The sequence below is a fragment of the Dendrobates tinctorius genome, unplaced genomic scaffold (assembly GCF_039654945.1).
Source record: "Dendrobates tinctorius isolate UK_male_01 unplaced genomic scaffold, ASM3965494v1 ptg000021l, whole genome shotgun sequence".
In the NCBI taxonomy this organism is placed as follows: domain Eukaryota; kingdom Metazoa; phylum Chordata; class Amphibia; order Anura; family Dendrobatidae; genus Dendrobates; species Dendrobates tinctorius.
Window position 1 is genome coordinate 43857472 of NW_027361689.1, and position 12044 is coordinate 43869515.

A 12044-nucleotide genomic window follows, 5' to 3' on the forward strand; every position below is an offset into this window, starting at 1 on the left:
TACCCAGCCAAATTGGATCTCCTGTTTTGCACTGATGAGGGGAAAAACATTTGTCTGCAAATGGAGTTTCTGGTTTGGCTTCTTATCGTAAGTCATATGGCAAATCTCGTTAAAGGGTCGATATTGACTTTTACGATTGCTGCATCCAATAGGTGGCGCTAGAGAGACTTTTTCTTTTTTCCTCTGAAGAAGCTACTTGCACATTTAAATTCCCCGAAGAGCATCGCATGCAGTGCTTAGAAGTCTCCTTATACCGGCTTGGCACTCTCCCCACAAGGAGAAACTTTCCACCTTTAGGTAGGTTCCTTAATTATTAATGGTTGGCTGAAGAATATTCTGCTACACTGAATGCACTTGGATAAATCATCAAGATCCGCTGCTGGCAGCTCCCAGAACAATTACCGACTAATGTCTCCCATAGAGCACATCTGGGGCGCCAATGCCGGAGCACGTGTAGGCAACACGGGCTGTGCATAGCAGCACGAGGAACATGCGGCTTTGTGTTGCCTTGTCATATTGAAATCATGTTGCCAGGTTTTTTTTTTTTTTTTTTTTACTGCACACTGAACGCCAGGAAAGCAAAACCCCAAAAATGGTGGAGCAATAGTGTTTAATAAAAACAAAACAAAAAACAACTTTATAATTACACTACTGCTTATAGTATATGGCGAACTGAAAGGTTTCATTTGAAACTATAACTCATCCCGTTAAATACAAGCCTCCTACAACTATGGTGAGAGGAAAAAAATGAAAGTTATGGCTCTTGTAAGAAGGGGACAAAAACTAAAGCATAAAAATAAAATTTGTCCATGTCGGGAAGGGGCTAAGACTGGAGTTTTTCATTCATTGGTTTTCATCCATGTTTCGTTGGAGTAACTTAACACACTTAGGCCAGAAATTGAAATCTATGGCTGCTATTAGGATTCGTAGCTTCGCCTCATAATTGGGCCAATTTCTGGTGTAAGTAATAGTAAATCTGACCAAAGGAGAGGTGGGAAGAGTTGAAAATTGTTATGTAAAAAAGTGTAGATAGTGAAATTGCCTGCAAAAAAAAAAAGCAGGAAAATGGCCCTCAGCATTAGCAACCAATTACAGCGTAGCTTTCATTTAAAGGCGTTGTCCGGCATTAGGCTACAAGTCTGCAGTCAATCTGTCACTGTAGACTTGTGAATCCATTGTGACATTGTGTGCACTGTGAAGATTCATAAGTACTGGTGCCCGATTTGTATGTAGGGAGGAGGACCCCCACAGAGTGTCCGGGCCGGAACCAAGGGGACCGCCATCTGAGTTCCTAAGGAAACAGTACCCGGGGAACAGAGGAGGAGAGTGGACTGTTGAGAGTGACAGGACAGCAAGGGGAGGGGCGAGTATAAAAGGGGCAGGGAGCGCGCAGAGGAGTCAGTTGGTGATACGTCAGACACGGAGGGGGCGTGAGAGAGCGGGAAGGACACGGACAGTACAGAGAAGAGACCAGCAGCAGAGGGTAGATACGCAGTGGCCCTCAGGAAAGAGGCGCCGAGCTTACCGACAGGGGACTCTCTTCACCCCAATCCCGCATTACGATCTGCCCCCGGTCATCCTCGGCCGTTATCGCTGAGCTCAAGCCCTCCGCAGCCTGTCTGCTCCCTCTCTCCGGCTGCCTCCATCCCCCCCTTCAGCCAGCGGTTGCGACCTGCCCGCTGCCACCCGCAGACGCTGCTGGTACACGTCAGCCCATGGTTGCGGCCTGTCTTATCACCGCTCACAGCCGCCTTCACCCCGCTGCAGTCGGCATTTGGGGCCTGTTCCTCGCCAACAGAGACACTCTGCACACAGCCCCAGGCTGTGCGCGCAGCCAGTAAACCGCCACTCTTGAGCACTGCGACACAACCCTCCTTGGGGACAGGAGTCCCATTGAACTCGCTAACAAGGGCAACCCCGCTGTTACAACAGGGGGTTACTTCATCTCAGGACTCCATCAGGGCCTGTTGTTCCCCAACTCCTCCTGGGCGCTGGGGCGCCCGAAGACTACTCCAAATCTTCAGCAGCTGGGCCCAGCGGCTGCGACGCCACGGCAGCCTTATCAAAGACGCCAAAGCAGCTTCATCAGCAACGCAGTTTCCACAGAGAGGCCGAGGGACGTCAGGACGGATAAGTGGCATTATAGAGTATAAGGACCCGTAGACGGCCATACCATGGCCCCATAGTAACGGGCCTCGGCCGGGTTAGTTGTGTTCTTTCCAAATAGTGTTTGGTTGTACTGAGTCCCTGCGAGGGCAACTGTTTGTTATCCCTTTTTGGTTGCTTAGTATAGCCCTAGCGGCTTTAAATTATAAAAAGTTTGCTTTTCAAAGTTCAACCAGTCTCGCGTCTCGTCACTGCATCCTGCGAACCTGCTGTTACCTACACTTGGCGTAGTCAGCAGGATGCAGTCTCCGAGCGCGGACAACGACGCCCCAGACCAGGGCAGGGCCGTGAACTCAACAGTTGACGAGGGCCCTCGTTCCAGCATTTCGTTGGGGGCTATGCTGAGCAACCTGCCTAGATTTTCCGGCTCCTATACTATGCTATGGAGCTGGACAGAGCGAATGCGGGGGCTCTTTCGAATGCACCCGATGACTCCTGACCTGGAAGCAGAAGTAGCTCTCATGGCATTAGATGGGGAGGCTCGGAATTCAGTGAAGTTAAAACCCTCGGGACACCGCAACACCTTTGGTAAGGTTTTGCAGATTTTAGAACAGACCCATGGGGACCCAACCAACATGGGAGAGTTAAGAACCCGGTTGTTCAGTCGGATGGAGGGGGAGACCATCACCCAGTATATGAATGCCCTCCAATAGTTACACACGGCCATCGAAAGAAAAGACGGCGTAGGGGTAGGACCTGTTGACATTACACTACGCGACCTGTTGGTGACTGGACTGCGAGACCCGTTAATAAAGCGGGCATTAGGCTACTTTCACACTTGCTTTGTTTTGCAGCGCGTTTTTCCCGCAAAAAAACGCATGGAAAAAACGCATACAAACGCATACAAATGCTGCGGTTTTTTTCAAGCTTTTTTATGAGCATGCATGAAAAAAACGCAGCGTTTTTATGCGTTTGTATGCGTTTTTAGTGCGTTTTTACCGCGTTTGCGTTTTTCCAACATTAGTTGGCCCCTCACACTAACCCAAACCATGACTTTACTAACCCTAACCCTTAACCAAACCATACCCTAACCCTAACCCTTAACCAAACCATACTAACCCTAACCCTTAACCAAACCCTACTAACCCTAACCCAAACCCTAACCCTAACTCTAAACCCTAACTAACCCTAAACCCTTAACCAAACCATACTAACCCTAACACAAACCTTAACCCTAAACCCCCTTAACTAACCCTAACTCTAACCCAAACCCCTAATTTCCATTGTCTAACCAATGGTCAACAAAAAAACACATGCGCAAAAAAACGCATACATGAGCATGCCAATGTGCACATATGCGCACCCATAGACTTATAATGGGTGTCTTGCTGTAAAAAAAGCATTGCGCGCGCATGCGGTTTTTTTTTTTGAGGCAAGTCGGACGCCCAAAAAATGCAACAGGATCCATTTTGTGCGCCCGAGCGCACACCACAAAAAAACGCATGCGCGTAAAAACGCATACAAACGAATGTGTATGCGCACATAAGCGCATCCCATGCAAAATATAGGGAAAAAAAGCGCATGCGTTTTTTAGCGCTAAAATACAGCGCAAAAAAAACGCAAGTGTGAAACCAGCCTTACGGGAGCAGATTAGAATGAATCCACGTATAGGCTTTTCCGAGGTGGGAAGTCAAGCACGCACTCGAGAACAGGAGCAGGGAATGGCGGCCCCCGTGGGGAAGGTCCGGAGTGTGGAGGCTTCCCTGAACGCAGTTGCAGAGCCTCAATGGGTAGAGGAAATGAAGCAGGAGTTGAAGAACATCCAGGGCGAGTTGGCTGAAGTGAAAAGAAGGACTGAGTCTGGGACTGGACGACCTAGTTTCAACCCTGGTCCCTGGGGACCCCGCCCCACCCGGGCGGCAGACCTCGCAGACCCGGTGCTATGAGTGTGGGGAGCCGGGCCACTTCACCCGAGAGTGTCCGTGGCGTGGGAGATACCCACCCCGGCGGCCATTAAATTAGAGGGCTCCTGGCTGGGGGGGGGACGCCGCTTGGAGCCAGAAACCACGATTAGGGGTGGTGGAAGTCCCGAAGATTTGGTTGCAGAGTGTCTGGTGGTATGGGCAGAAGTCGAGGGCCGTGCCGTCCGGTGCCTGGTGGATATGGGGTCACAAGTAACAACTATGCCTGCAACTTATTTACTTATTTCCGGCAGAACTTCCCCGAGGCAGCGAGACCCCAGTGGGGGCCCATGATCAGAGTGGTAGCCGCCAATCAACTATCGGTCCCTGTTGCCGGGGTGGTGTGGGTACAGGTGACGCTGTGCGGTAAACTCCTCGGCCGCAGAGGAGTGGTTCTGACCAACGGAGAAACTGATAAACAGCACCCAGTCATTCTGGGCATGAACATACTGCGGGAGTTCGGCAACCTACTCCTCAATGATCCCACGCATGAGACCTTGAAACAGTGGGGTTCCCGCACGGCCCAAGGACAGGTATTCCAGCAGTTGGTGCGGGAAGCACGAGTCCTCCAGGACTGCCAGGAGGGCGAGGCCCTGGGAAAAGTCATCGCACCAGCGGCTCCCCTGCTTGTACTGCCCCCTGGACAGACAGTGGTGGACATGCCCATCTGAGCCCCGATACCATTGGAAGGCGTGGAGATGCAGGTGGAGCCATGCTACTCGGAGCGCTTACCCCTTGGCATACTGGTGGCTCGCTCCCTGACCACAGTGCAGAAGGGGACTGTCCTTGTGCGCTGGGTCAACCTTGAAGACCAAGACATCACCCTGAAACCCCGGACAGAATTGGCCAAGCAAGCTAGTAAGGCCTTTTGAAGAAGTACTACTGGCCCCTGCAGTTCAATTGAGAGTGCAATCCGAGGACCCCTGGGCAGTAACTATCCGTACTCTACAGGCTACCGAAATTTCAACTCAGGAAAAGGGTCGAATCATCCTGGAACAAATGCGGGCCGAACTCTCCAGACTAACTGCAGCCCAGCTCTCTCAGATAAAAACACTGCTCGGACAGTACCACGAGGTATTTGCTAGTCATGAGGAAGATTTTGGATCTACCACCGCCATCACTCATGGAATTCCCACTGCAGGAGCAGCCCCCATCCATGAACGATATCGACAGATTCCTCCACAACTCTACCAAGAGGTGAAAACTGCTGGCCCAAATGCTACAAAAGGGAGTGATTCGAGAAAGCCAAAGCCCCTGGGCGGCTCCTATTGTGTTGGTCCGCAAAAAGGATGGCACCTTACGATTCTGCGTGGACTATCGAAAGCTGAATGCTTGTACTGTGGCGCCCCCAGGAGCATGGCCGCCACAGTGGCTTTGCCTTCCTCCAGGGGAGGGTAATGCCAGGCTTGGAGGCAATGATGGGTCTCTCTCGCAGTCAATCCATACATGCAACACAGGTCCACTCCAGGCCAGCAGGGGGAACTCTGAACCAGGATTAAGGGGAGGGGTGCTCTCTGAGGGCCAAGAGGAAGGAGTGGTTAGTTAGTCTGCGGAGGGTGAAGTGTGCAGACGTGTAGAGAGAAGCTGGAGGTTGAGCTAGGAAGGAGAGCTCCCTCAGCTTGAGAGCGCAGAACTGGAGTCTGGTCTCCATGGCTGTACGGATACTAATGGTCCTACAGCAGATACCAGAGGAGTAGGAGGCTGTAAATGCCCTACTCCCATCTAAGACTTGAGGCACAACAGCAGCTTGGATAGAGAGCCAGGACTCAAGTGTGGAGTCCCCGAGAGAGGCTACAGCTGTCTGCCGTGCAAGTAAGGTTCTTGGGAACATATGACAGGAGGAACTTCAGAGTAACTTAGTACTGGAGTGCTTCATTCAAACAAGCGTAAGGAAGGAGACTGCACACCCCGTCTGCTGAGAGAGAATCACTGAGTTGCTTCCAGGCTGGCCTGCTCCGTTACCATCTGTATTCAGGACCCTGGACTGCAGTTATCAAGTAAAGGTACAGAAATTGCACCCCGCTGTGTCTTGTCTGCTTCCTACCTTTCCGGCACTGCTACATCCCCGTGCCCACCACATCTACACTGCCCTGGGACTATAGCTTCACCTGTGGGGAGCTTTTACATCCTTGCTGCACCATACTACCAGTCCCAGTGGATCTGCATGCAGCGTCGGCTTAACATCTCCCTTGCCGAGCACCACAGGTGGCGTCACGAACTATTCCTTTCCATTATCTACATTCCCCCATTACTTGGGCGCCCAGGGCCACGGACCGGGTCACCGCTGCTGTGACACATCCCACTGACACAGGCCCGGTACCGAGTACCCCACAGCCCTGGGAGGGCGACCCAGTACTATCAAAGACTCGTACCCACTACCCCGAATAGAAGAACCTTGTCTGCCTTGGGGAAGGCGACGTACTTTTCTACTTTGAACCTGGCCAGTGGGTACTGGCAGGTACCCATGTCAGAAGAAGACAGGGCAAAGACGGCATTCATACTTCCTATGGGGCTATTTGAGTTTAATCGAATGCCGTTCGGACTGGCCAACGCCCCTGGGACCTTTCAGCGGTTGATGGAGCGGTGTCTGGGAGATCTCAATTTTGAGGCCACGTTGATATACCTGGATGATATCATCATCTTTGCTGCCACTTTTGAGGACCACCTGAAGCGGTTGGGGCAGGTACTCGGACGGCTGCAAAAGTACGGGTTGAAGGTAAAACCCACAAAATGCCATCTATTTTGCACCCAGATTGAATATCTGGGTCATGTCGTCTCAGCGGAGGGCGTAAGGCCATCCCGGGAAAAGGTTGCTGTCATTCAGGGATGGCCTACCCCCGAGACGATGAAAGACACGCGGGCCTTCCTGGGGTTGGCCGGATACTACCGTCATTTCGTAAAGAATTTTGCATGCCGGGCTCGAGCCCTGCACGATCTGCTGAAGGGGGCTCCCGCTGGGGCAAATGGACGAAAAATCCAGTGGCGACAACCTCAAGAAGAGGCCTTCCAAGACCTTAAGGCTGCGTTTTCGGATGCTCCGGTGTTGGCTTAAGCGGATTTCTCGCAACCGTTCATCCTGCACACTGACGGGAGTCTTCACGGGCTGGGGGCTATGTTGTCACAAGTTCAAGACGGCCGGGAGAGAGTGATTGCGTATGGAAGCCGCTCACTCCATGATTCCGAGCGCAACCCTGACAATTACAGCTCCTTTAAGCTCGAGCTCCTGGCAGTAGTGTGGGCCATGACGGAGCGGTTCGCTGAGTACCTGGCGGGCTCCGAAGTAGCCAAACTGGGAGCTCTGGAACAAAGATGGGTGGCCCGGATGGCGAAATTCAACTATAAAATTATCTATAAAAGAGGGGCCGAGAATGTACACGCTGATGCTCTCTCCAGGATTCGACATACAACCCCAGGGAGGAGTCGAGATGACGAACTAGAAGGGGAAGAGGTACCGTTCACCCTCTCCGCTGCCGTGTTTACAGCTGCTACTCAGGAAGTACCTCCCACTGAGACCCTAAGGGGCATGCTGGAACAATCCCGGGATAAGTGAATCCAGCAGCAGCAAGAAGACTAAGAAATTGAGCTTCTCCGGAAATGGGTAACCGCTGGCAAATTGCCCACTGACTCCCAAAGACAGACTTTGACTCAGGACATGTCGCTGATGTTACGACAATGGGAGAGACTGGTTATCCGAAAGGGACTTGTATCGTAAAATGAAATCACAAACAACATCTATGATGACTTGGCAGGTAGTTACGCCAGGAGCCCAACTTAACGAACTGGCTCGAGAAGCCCACAAAAAGGGGGCTCATTTCGGAGCTCAAAAGACCTTGCAATGGTTACAACAGAAAATTTACCATCCACGCTTGCATGCTGTTGTGGACGAGACTTGCCGGACCTGTCGCCTATGCGAATTAGCTAAACTGCCCGCATAGCGAGCCCCAGTACAAACAATCGTGACCTCAGCGCCCCTCGAGCTTCTGACGGTGGATTACCTGACCATTGGTCCCGCATTCCAGGGGTATGAACACTGCTTCGTCATGATAGACCATTTCACTAAGTTCGCTGTGGTCACCCCCACTCGAGACCAGACCGCGGAGTCAGCCGCCTCCGTAATTTGTAGAAACTTTATACAAGTTTACGGCTGCCCTCAACGGATACATTCCAATCAAGGAGCATGTTTTTTGGGAAAAATAATGGAGGAAATACACCATCTCTACTTTATTGACAAATCCCGGACCACGCCATACCACCCGCAGGGAAACGGGGCCTGCGAGCAATTTAATCGGACATTAATCCAAATGTTGCGTACTCTGGAGAGTGACAAGAAGGCCCGTTGGCCCGAATATGTCCCTGAACTAGTATGGGTCTATAACAACCAAGTACATCGAGTTACCGGCTATACCCCTTATTCCCTGTTGTTCGGATGTGAGGGCAAGGGGATCACGGAGGTAGAGTTGGATCCAGAGGAACCTCAGCCCTGGACTGGGGTATCATCATGGGTCCGAAATCACCGGCACAAGCTGCAAACTCTTCATCGAATCGTACATACCAAACTTCAAGACTTAGAACACGCAGGAAAGAGTTCATCTCTATCTCCCGACCTCCAAAGCGGAGACCGAGTACTCGTACTAGACCAACGTCCCCAGAACAAATTAGAGCCACGCTGGGAAGAGGGTCCCTATCGGGTCCTACGCCGTATAAACCCTGAAGGATCTGTGTACGAAATACGACCCAAGAAAGATGAAACGCTGCCTACCCGCATAGTGCATTGGAATATGCTACGCCCCTATATTTCCACAGATCCGAAACAACCTGAACCTGTTCCTCAGGTCTCTGAACCATTGCCCGTGTTCTGGGACTCGGACGACGAAGAAGACTTCCTCACAATAACCAGGGGCTCTCTACTCAATGACAAACCAACTGACACAATTAGCCCGCCCGAACCAGCTAGCCCACCACTGGCCACCACCCCAGAAGACTCCATCCTCGTCAAACTAAGATGTTCCGAGCAGTCGACAGCCAGCAAACCCCCCGAATGATACGAACAGGACCAGTTCATATGGCAATGAAAACTGACACCTCCGCAGATCAGCCCAAGTATACTGAGGCCCTCGCCCGAGGACTGGCGAGCTTACAGGATGGAGGAATGTAGGGAGGAGGACCCCCACAGAGTGTCCGGGCCGGAACCAAGGGGACCGCCATCTGAATTCCTAAGGAAACAGTACCCGGGGAACAGAGGAGGAGAGTGGACTGTTGAGAGTGACAGGACAGCAAGGGGAGGGGCGAGTATAAAATGGGCAGGGAGCACGTAGAGGAGTCAGTTGGTGATACGTTAGACACGGAGCAGGAGACGGAGGGGCGTGAGACAGCGGGAAGGACACTGACAGTACAGAGAAGAGACGAGCAGCAGAGGGTAAATACGCAGTAGCCCTCAGGAAAGAGGCGCCGAGAATACCGACAGGAGACTGTCTCTTCACCACAATCCCGGGTTACGATTTGCCCCCGGTCATCCTCGGCCGTTACCGCTGAGCTTGAGCCCTCCGCGGCCTGTCCGCTCCCTCTCCCGGCTGCTGCCATCCCCCTTCAACCCTGCGTTTGCGGCCTGCCCGCTGCCACCCGCGGACGCTGCCGGTTCACGTCAGCCCGTGGTTGCGGCCTGTCTTTTCACCGCTCACAACCGCCTTCACCCCGCTGCAGTTGGGGCCTGTTCCTCGTCAACAGAGACACTCTGCACATAGCCCCAGGCTGTGCCCGCAGCCAGTAAACCGCCACTCTTGAGCACTGCGACACAACCCTGCTTGGGGACAGGAGTCCCATTGAACTCGCTAACAAGCACAACCCCGCTGTTACAACAGGGGGTTACCTCATCTCAGGACTCCATCAGGGCCTGTTCGTGCCCCAACTCCTCCTGGGCGCTGGGGCGCCCGAAGACTACTCCAAATCTTCAGCAGCTGGGCCCAGCGGCTGCCACGCCACGGCAGCCTCATCAAAGACGCCAGAACAGCCTCATCAAAGACGCCAGAACAGCCTTATCAAAGACGCCAAAGCAGCTTCATCAGCAACGCAGCTTCCACAGAGACGCCGAGGGACGTCAGGACGGATAAGTGGCATTATAGAGTATAAGGACCCGTAGACGGCCATACCGTGGCCCCATAGTAACCGGCCTCGGCCGGGTTAGTCGTGTTCTTTCCAAATAGTGTTTGGTTGTACTGAGTCCCTGCGAGGACAACTGTTTGTTATCCCTTTTTGGTTGCTTAGTATAGCCCTAGTGGCTTTAAATTCTAAAAAGTTTGCTTTTCAAAGTTCAACCAGTCTCGCGTCTCGTCACTGCATCCTGCGAAACCTGCTGTTACCTACATGTACACTTCCTGCCACACTACAACTAGACTATCCTACAAAAAAACTTAGGAAACTATTAAAAAATAAACAATTGTTTATTTAATGACATATAACAAAACACACATTAAAAATGGTACATGATTAGACAACACGTGGTACGTCCTTTTAAAACGTGGTATCAATTATACAGATTTCTTCAGGATACAATTATCCTCTCATAAGGTCGTCCTTAATTCAAATATATTAACCTCTAGAAATTATCTTCATTAATTTACAGAAGTAAAAACCATGTGCATTTTATAAACATCTCTAGTTATTTACATAGTTTTATTATAAATTATTTGAGAAAATGCATCATATAGTCATATATATATTCTTTATTATACTGCCACCTAGTGGTGCAAAAATTACATTATCCGTCTAAAAATTCATGAATGTCCAACTTCATTTATTTTTATTCCTCACATATGGGTTGTAAAGAGCGCCAGTCAATTGCATAAAAATAAAAAATCAATAAAGTGCATAATGCAAAAATAGTTTGTGGAAAAGTGCATACATAGTGCAAAAGTGCTTATTATGCATAGTGCCAGGCAGTCTTCACCACACAGACATACATGAGCCTCAGAACGACATACCACAGGTTAAATACTGAAGGACCACGTGTAGGAATCCCCTTAACGCACGTTTCGTGTTATTGCTTCTTCCAAAGGCGTTCTTTACAACCCATATGTGAGGAATACAAATAAATGAAGTTGGATATTCATAAATTTTTAGAAGGATAATGTATTTTTTTCACCACTAGGTGGCAGTATAATAATAAAGAATATATATATATATATATATATATATATAAAGACTATGATGCATTTTCTCAAATAATTTATAACAAAACTATGTAAATAACTAGAGATATTTATAAAATGCACATGGTTTTTACTTCTGTAAATTTTTGAAGATAATTTCTAGAGGTTAATATATTTGAATTAAGGACGACCTTATAAGAGGATAATTGCATCCTGAAAAAATCTGTATAATTGATACCACGTTTTAAAAGGACGTACCACGTGTTGCCTAATCATGTACAATTTTTAATGTGTATGTTTTGTTATGTCATTAAATAAAGAATTGTTTATTTTTTAATAGTTTCCTAAGGTTTTTTTTGTAGGATAGTGTAATTATTGGTTGGGAAACCTAATATTTTTGCCCAAAATTATCAGATATTCACACTACAACTAGACTGTGCATTGAATGAGGCCGTGCACGTCTAGTCAGCATGTGTCCGCAGGTATGCATATCACATTCTTGCAGTCACTTGACTTGCCCTCCGCTCCCATCTCTGGAGAATCCTCACAGCATGCGGTGCCCGCAATGCGCGGGTTCACAAGTCTGATGTCACAGAGTGGACACTTGTAGCCTTAAAAAAAAAAAAATCACTTCAGTAACATGAAACCATGTGCTTGGTTGCTAGACAGGCGATAAAGCCTACAGTTCTGTCAGTTTCTGAGAACTGTCACCCATTGTGGTTACATCACTACTTTTCATAGTTGCATTTAGGGTGTGTGCACACACTGCGGATTCTGCTGTGGAATTTTCCCTGCAGATTTTGCTAAATCCACAGGTAAAATGACCCTCGTT